The sequence below is a fragment of the Lissotriton helveticus genome, chromosome 6, assembly GCF_964261635.1.
Source record: "Lissotriton helveticus chromosome 6, aLisHel1.1, whole genome shotgun sequence".
NCBI lineage: Eukaryota > Metazoa > Chordata > Amphibia > Caudata > Salamandridae > Lissotriton > Lissotriton helveticus.
In genome coordinates this window covers 1,263,089,301-1,263,098,536 of record NC_136067.1, presented here as the reverse complement: position 1 = coordinate 1,263,098,536, position 9,236 = coordinate 1,263,089,301, and positions in this window count along the sequence as shown.

Below are 9,236 nucleotides of genomic sequence, written 5' to 3'. Positions count from 1 at the left end.
CTACCCTAATCTGTTTCACACCAATCTACCTCACTCCACCCCAATCTACCCCACTGCACCCCAATCTACGCCAATACAATGTACCACTCTCTACTCCAATCTATCCCAACCCAGCCCACTCTACTCAGCTCCACTATACCCCATTCCACTCTACTCCATTATTGTCTGTCCTAATCTACCCCAACCCAGACCATTCAACGTCACTAACTTTTAGCCATGCTGAACAGCAGCCACACTGGTGAACATAATGGCTAAACACATAGCCAAAGCTAATAGCTTTCACATAGGTGATATCAATTGGTTTTGCCAGTGTTCCTTGAATGGAGGAACGAGCTAACAGTGAGGTGCTTTGTGCCTAGGTTAGATATCCAGTGAAGAGGAGAGTGGAGTCTGGTAGGAAAAAGTATGTGTTTACACAGGTGGACTCAACCATGGAATTTTAGGACAAATTTCGTGAATGTGGAGCTAGAAGATGAGGCCTGAGAGGGGAGAGTTTTCTAAAGGAATGTCCCCACTGTGGACTGCATAGGAGGAAGGTATATAGGGTGGTTTTTTTTTTCAAACTCAAAGTGAGTTTTCTAAAGGAATGTCGCCGTTCTCGGACTGTCGGGCTGCACAGAAGAAAGTTATATAGGGTAGGTGTTTTTTTTCTAACTCAGTGACTTTGGATCAGTGTAATGATGGTTGCTCTATCACCTCTGAACGTGTTAATTGCCTATTTGAGACAGACTGTATATTACCCAATATTAATTTGATAAAGTATGGCTGTCAGCCTTAGTCTGGTTTTCCCCTAAACCTTATTGTCTTCCGCCGCCATTGTTGCTAAGCTCATTTTTGCTGGCCTTAGGACTCTGCATACTTTACCACTGCTAACCAGTGCTAAGGTGCATGTGCTCTCTTCCTCCTTAAAACATGATAACATTGGCTTATCTCCATTGGCACATTTAATTTAATTTTAAGTCCTTAGTAAAGTGTCACTGCATGTGCCCACGGCCTGTAAATTAAAGACTACTACTGGGCCTGCAGCACTGATTGTGCCACCTACCTACTTAGTCCTTTCAACATGTTTCAGGATTGCCATTGCAGCCTGTGTGTGCAATTTTCAAACTGGCATAGTAAACCTTTTGCCAGGCCCAAGCCTTCATTTTTAAAACATACAAGTAACATCTAGGGGAGGTCATGGACTGCCAAGAGGGCAGGGTGCAGTGTACCTAAAATGTGGGACATGTAATTCTAAGTTTTACCTGTCCTGGTGGTGAAAAACTCTTAAATTAGTTTTTCACTACTGCAAGGCCTACCTCTCCCATAGCCTATCATGGCAGCTACCTTAAAATATTTAATACGCTGTAATTTCCAAATGGGAGCAGGTAACCAGTTGATGAACGCTGTCTTTAGAATAGTAATGGAAAATCCTAACTTATCCTAAAGTTGGAATTTTTAAATTACAATTATGAAAATTGTATTTTTAGAAAGTTAGCATTTTTCTGCCTTAGCCATTTAGTGTCTGCAGCCTGTACCTGGATCACATGACTGGGTGTAGCTGACCATTGAGCTTTGTGTATTCCTCCTAAACAGGCACACACAATAGAGAGCTTTGGGTGTGCCTGGATGGGCCATCACTTGCAGGATGGGAAAGAGAGGCTGAGCACAGCCCTACATAGACTTGCATAGGATGTGTCCTGCCTCCACACAAAGGGCTGCATACCCCCGTAGTTAGTCTTGAGCCAGGACAGGTGAGGCAGGATGCCTGGAGACCTCAAAGGTGAACCTCTAGAAACATCTACCCAATTCAAAGGCACAACAGGGTATAAATACTGGACCTCAGACATCACCATTTCAGTACACTTCTGGACCTGTGAATAATCTGCCAGTAAGTAGGACTGCTGAGCAGCTAAAAGATTGCCACTCTGCCAGACTGCTGCCCTCCTGGACTACTGCCTTCCTGTGCTGATCTGCTGCCTGTGCCCTCTTGCCTGGGTGAGAAGGCTGGACCTACATCTTTTAAACCCAGAATCCACCGTGACTCAAAGGCTAGAAGGCTAGGATCCTGCCCTGAAGCCTCAGGGACACAACATGCTTCCAACAACCTTACATCTGCGCCTGGACTCTGCCATCTGCAAGTCTATTCTGCCAAGTGATGCCACCCCAGTATTGGACTCTTGAAGTAGAAAGTGGTCCCAAGGTGCTCTGCCTGCCTCTGTGGTTTCAACGGAACCTATGCATCTCCTCTGATGTACCCCACTTATCTCCCATGTTTACAGATATACGGACCGTCTTGTTATTATTATATAATTATTATATAATTGGAATTTTGAGCAGTTCAGGCTGGACTGGTCCCATGGGGGGCAGGGTCAAGACTGATTTGCATATGGCTGGGTCCAAATTGTAATGGCGTAATGAACAAAAAAACTATGGCTTTAACTCAGATCTGTGACTGGGGGGTGAATTTTTGATTTGTTCAGCATTCCGTCCATCATCTGTTCTTTTTGCGAAAAGCACAATGCGCCTCTCGTGGTTATTTTGTTGTGCTGGACTGGTGGAAGTCACAAGTTCTGATCAACAGCGATGAAGCGCAAGTCTAATACAGGAACCAGGTTCCTCCCTCCAAGAGTTACCTTCTCAAGTCTGCAAGATGAGCTTCTGTTTGGACTGGTGGAGGCCATGAGGAGACCGTTTGAGGTGAGAATCAGGTCAGGTGTCATAAACGGTTGCTTTTTTGGCATGAAGAGCCGGCTGTTGCTGGAGCTTTATGTTGGTGATTGACTTGGGCTGTCGGAGAAAGTTGGCGGTTGTCGCAGGCAGTCAATGTCTGGGCAAAAAGCTGGACACACTGAAGCTTCACGTTGGCAGTCGTCATGAGGGGTTCATTCTTGGCATGAAGTGGTCATTTGGTGGTTTCAAGGAGCCCAAAACATCTGTATTTTCACCTTTTCCTCAGGAGGAGTACCCTGATACTAGTTAAGGGTCCAGGACCTGGGGACACCTCTTGGGGATCAGGACTCACCTCAGCAGAGATCAGCAGCAGGGCTCAGACAGGGCCAGTTGGTGGTGTTTAGGTGTGTATTTGCAGGGAGGCCTCTGGTAGCTTGTTATGTTACTGCAGTTCAAACAGGTCTGCCAAATTACCCTTGGAGTGACTTCTGGAAGCTGGATTCAAGGCAAGCAAGTCCAATATTCCATCTTCAAACAGCAGGGCAATCATTTTTCTGAATATTTACTCACGTCCCCTGAAGAGAGGTTCTGAAGCAGTCACTTTGATCCCCAGTGTCAGCCTGTGGGTGGGGGATGCCCCCTTTGTCTAACCTTCCCTCTTGCCTGGGTTGGGATCCAAACTGTCCAGGGGAGGCAGGGAGACCTAGGTGTGAGCTGAATTTGTCAGTAACCGGGCAGGCAGCCCTTAGAAGTCAGGAAGGGGGTAGTCAAGCCCCAAGCCCTCTGAAGCTCTGGAGGGGTGCAGGTCAACTCATTACCCCGGACATCCTGCTGAAGAGAGCAACACCAAAAGCCCTTTTGTCCCCATGTCTGGAAGGAATTCCCACAATACCACCGGAGATCCATTCAATGTCATCTGACTCCGGTTGTGGATGTCAGTGAAAAGGTTCAATCTATGTGTCATAATGTTAAGTCCTGTATAATGAGTTATGTGTGAAACATGGAAGTTGGGTGAGAATAAAGAAACCAGGTCACATCATGAAGGGTGTGTCAAAGCACTCTCCACCAGTATGGGTGGTCCAAGCGATACCTCATGCAGTGTGCACTAATGATGGACTTGTTTGGAATACGGACTGGGTGGTACTGGTTCCAGATGATAACGTGGAGTTGATGCGTAATTGTGAAAATGCCAGGGAGGGGAAAGAGGGGTGTGGGACTTATACGACTTCTTGTCCTACTCATTCGCAATCATTTAGGCTTTTAACAGACACAATTTATCACTAGAGTTCTTTATTCTAGTCCATAAGGTTATATTTTCTGTTTCTTGGTTTTATTTATTTATGTAGTTTTGCTATTATTGTAAGGTATTGTTCCTCTGTTTCTTTGTTGTACCGTCTGTGAATTATTATATGCAGTGTCTAATTATTATTTTCTTTTTTCTTAGATTTGTTAGTCTGTGATTTCAGCAGAACTGAAAATTATACGAAGTCACGCATGCAAACAGGTTAAAGGCCAAGGGATATCACTTTGAGTGATGTCATCATGCTTCAAAGGGCATGATACCTCTACGACTTGGGAAAAAGCACTACTGGATAGAGCTGGACATGGTAATGAGAAAAAGGTTGCACAGTTTCTTTTTTTTTTTAAACATTTGCTAAAGGACAGCCCTAATCTCAGGGTTAACAGAGTACAAAAGTTAAAACAATGAAACAAAAGAATAGTTCTTAAAAAACAGATACACAAAAATCCAATTCTTGAAAAGGTACATTATACACCGAAATACAGACTAAAATGTAAACAAACTAAATAAAAATACAGCAGAAAAGTATACAAGTTTTAAAAGGTAGGTTTACAAAGTATCCCACAAGCTATTCAGGGTAGAAAGGAGGCAAATCCACAGTGGAGTACAATCCCAGATCCTTGGTAATGTAGGAGAAAATGAAGAACCTGAAACTATATGTGTACCTATATATAAGCATAAAAGAAAAAAGATGGGAAAGCTTTCCCAGATTTGGTGGGTGAAAGCTCTGAATCCGATAGGTGGCTTTCTGAAGTTTTAATTAGTGGCAACGTTTAGAAATCCAAAATAAAAACACAGATGACAATTTAGATTTTTTCCTTTGTGGTTTTAATGTATTAAATGTTATGTCTAGAGCATTCACAAAATCTACAGCCCAGTACTAGAGCTTGATTATGATGCAGACATCTATAGTGACAAATTCACAATTTTCTGATGCATATTTATTGGGGCCATGTCATAAACGGCACCAAGAACGATTTCGAAGAGAAGTGATGTACTGAAATGGTTACTTTTCCTGTTGCACCTTTCTTTGGATAAGCGTGCCTTTGATTGAGCAAGATCTCGTAGAAAAAAGACTTGCTCGTAAGCAATCCACTTGTTCAACAAACTAATATGTTATTAATTAGGTATTGCGGGGAAATCTTTACTGCGCATGCGTCAACTGCATCTACGTAGTATGAATTTCTAACACTTGGAAGGAAATTCATGCGCATGAGCAGAAGGCACTAATATGGCAGCTTGAAAGCTCACATGCATGGCACCTGTTTAGCTGAATAGAAAACAAGCTATTTTACTAATGCTAATGCAGGGAAAGTATTAATAAGTAAGAATGGGTTAGAGTAGAAATGGGCGGTTCACAGTGAAACCATTTATTTTCGAAAATAACATTTGTCTTTTTGACTTTCTTATTAGTGCGCATTTTGGGCCTCTTGTGTGTGTCCAGAGTTTGCTAAAGCACGTGATCCCTTCGCATGCCTGTTGAAAGTGAGCCGGAAGAATGACGATGCATTTGAATGCGGTCCAGGACACAAAAGTTACATACCCTGGGAACAAGCACCGAAGACCTTTGGATGGATGAACTTTCATGTCAAATGAAAACAATTGTTTCAATTTAGATGTGAATATGGGTGGGAATAAAGTTTATGAATAAAAATGAAGGGGTTGGATTTATGAACAATGGGTAAATAGACTAAGATGATATGTAAGCATGGTGTGATGATCGCCCCCCCCCCCCCCCCTTGCCTGTCCAATTAGATTTTATATTTATGCGATATTGAAACTTTAGTGGGTGGTACATGATGAACGAAAGGTATAATTGAGATAGTTTTAGTTAGTTAGTCAGATGAAGATCTGCTGAATACTGCAGAGCTCGGGATGCTGTCGGAGTAGCGAGAGATGGTGATGAAGAATCGAATGCCGAACCATCTATCATAACTTAATTAGGGTTAGACAGAAGATCGCGGAAGACTCTCGAGGAGGAAGAGAGTGTCAGAGTGGGGTGCGACGCAAGCGTAGGTGCTAGAGAGGTCATCTATCCTGTACTGAATCCTGTCTTGAAGACTTTGTCTCCTGAGCTAACCCGGGAGACCCTTACCAGCCCTTTGGCAAGGGGGTTGGCCTTCACACCATTCTTGGTAACTATATTTTGTGCATTTCTAGATGTTCTTTTCTCTCTATCCTCTCCTTTCTGAGCATAAGTCATTGCATGGGTTTGAGTTGTGAATTTGACTAATTGAATTTTCCTTACTATGGATGAGGGTGTCTGTACTGTGTATTTGAGATGGTTCATTTGCACTTAAAAGTTTAGATAAAGGCTTTGAAAACTTCCTGAATCTGTGATTCTTTACTTATGAATTATAGGAAAAGTTAGAGTTTTGTATATGTTCACCATCAACTAGTTCAACTAATGGTCCATCTACCAAAAAAAATAACTTTTTGATCAGTGAAAGGTTAGTTAGGAATGCAGAATAACTAATCTTGGTTATTGTGAAATCCTACAAACATTTTCTCCAGCGGTTTACCCAATACGGAAGTTTTGTGTGTTTAATGGGCCCATGTGAGTATATGGTAGTGGAGTATCTGTTATTGGTATGCTGCTGGATCACCTTGCTCAAGAAAGGTACAGGAACAGAAGGAAGCACCAACGCATGTTTGGAGGTACTAGTTCCCTCCATCTTGTGTTTCATGTTTTCAGACGCGTAGCATAACATTTTGAGATATCTGACAAGGGATGACTTACATCTTGAGTAACTGGGATCAATGTTGCTGGATCGGAACTCTGGAGGAATCGAGACTCAGCCCGAAAGACTCAGAAGTAGGGTGGTACTCAAATGATAATGAAAATACATCACTGTGGTCAGATCTATCTTGCTGTCGGAGAATAGCTATTACTAAACCAGCAATCGTGAGGCTTAGTCATATGGAGTAGGGGGGGTCCTCTGCATCCCAGCTAAGGCTGATCTTTATTTACTACTCAAACAAGAGAGGTAGGAGCCCAATTTCCTTGCTTGCATCAGAGCCCATGCCCCCTGCTTTGTTGGAGATTTGGAAAAAGAGGAGGCAATGAGCCCCCCACTCCACAGGGCTGGATCCCAAATCCACTGCTCATGATTTCCCAGGACCAGCGTCACCCAGCCCTACTCGCAAGAGGGGAGGCTATGTATTGTCAAGTCCTCTACCGCCAGGCCCACCCGTGCAGACAAGTGCGAATCATTCGCTGCCACTCACCTCCTCTATACTGGCATAACTGGTTTGCTCGAGGTTTTGCCAGTTCGCCAGCACTTCTTTCCATAAATCTGCCATCGGTCTTCTCCTCATGCCCCTCACATCCTCCCAACTCAAGGCACTGGCCTCCTCTCCCGCCCAACTAATAATCTCACTGTTCCAACTAGCTATCTGCGGTCCCTTAGCGGATTTCCACATCAGAGCAATCAGTCTCTTAGCTAAGCCCAAAGCCAGGTTTAAAAATCAATTCCCCACTTTCCGCTTAGGAGGACGTGGAAAAAGCCCCATCAAACAGACCTCTGCAAACAGTACCAGGTCCCTCCCCAATGCAGCTTTAATCCTGGCCAAATTCTCTCCCAGTACAATCGTACTACGCCACTCCATGTCATGTGGATGAAACCGGCATCCACATAGGCACACCTCGGGCATTTCCGGATCTCACCCCCGTATGTAACATTTTATCTATGAGGTCATATACACCATATGTATATAGTTGTATTGCGTGTATTTAAGTCTGGTGTTCCTTGAAATTTTCTTGTGAGATCTCAGTACCTTACGCCATTCACTCTCTGCAAATTCCCTGTCTATCGCTCTTTCCCACTCACTCCGGAGATCTATCATGGGGCCAGTGGCTGCGGCAACCAGTACTTCATAGTGCCATTTTACTGGAGAAGTGGAGAAGTGTGGCTCACTGGTTAGAGGAGGCAGACCTGGAAGCAGAGGTCAGCCAGGGACCAGGGTTCAATTCCCGGCTTGGCGGGGTCTTGCGTCCTAAAATGTCCATGGACTCGACAATTCTCGCTCCGGTGCCTACTCGATTCACGGGTTCACACTCTGCGACTCTGGGCAATAGCTTGTTTAATCTCCACAACGGCCCCTCGCGGCGGGATGCCTGGCTTTCACCTTGCGGATACCCTGCCGGGGTTATCTCACAGGGGAATACCAGGACGGGTTCCCTAAGCAAGCGCTTAGAAACCGCTTGGTGATTTGCGCTATATAAATTCCTGTACATTTACATTTACATTACTTGGTGCCCCATTCCACTTGGTTCCCCGCTGTTCCCAATGTATTCAATGCATGTAATACCGGGTGAGTCGCAGGCCCATCCCTCCAATCTCCCCATAACTGTCCAAAGCTGCGAACCAAAGCCTCTTACTGCAGGAACTGGCAGAGAGAGAGGCCATAGGCATCCATCAGGTCTGTAAACGGGATTAGCGAGCTGCCTTGATAGCAATCACCCACTGAGTCTATACCCACCTCAGTCCACACCTGCAGCTGTCCCACCGTAAACACCGTCAGGTGGTCCCCATGAAAGAGCCCAACCAATTGTAGCGTGGGGGAGAACCATGGGGTCCCACCCAACCTGCGCACGCAGTGTTTCCAGGTGTGTATGGCCGTAAGCTGCAGCACCGACTTGTATGGAACACTATGCGCCAGTCTCAACAATTTGGCAAGCAAGAAAGCCGGGTCACCGTCAGGTTCCATTAGCCAGGTCCCCGCCACATTCACACCCTCCAACCACTGCGCCAGCCATTGCAACTGGGCAGCCAGCATATACAGCTGGAAATCTGGCACCCCCAGGCCTCCTTGTTCCATTGGACGCTGTAACGTCTGTAGGGAAACCCGGACTCTATCATCCCCCCAGATTAGCGCCCACACCAGGGCATTCAGAGGACCGAACCATCGCCGGGACATCAGGGTCGGCAAATTAACAAAGAAGAACAGCAATCTCAGCAGCATAACCATCTAGTAGTAAAGACATTCTCGCCATGATAGGCAGCTGCAGAGTGCGACAGAAATGCACGCATGTTCTGAGAGACTGCAATGCCCTGTCCAGGTTCCTACTTCTCAGATCTTACAGGGAATGAAAGACCCAGGACCCAGGATTCGCCAGCTCTGAGAGGCCAGTTCAGCCGGCACCCAGGAGCGCACCGGACCACCCACACCACCCCCAAGGGAGAAGGCACAATAGTTAAAGACAGGGGTGAATGGGGAGAAGCCAGCACAGAAAAGGAAGAGGATGGAGCAAAAGCAAGAGAGAGCCTGAGACATCATCCCT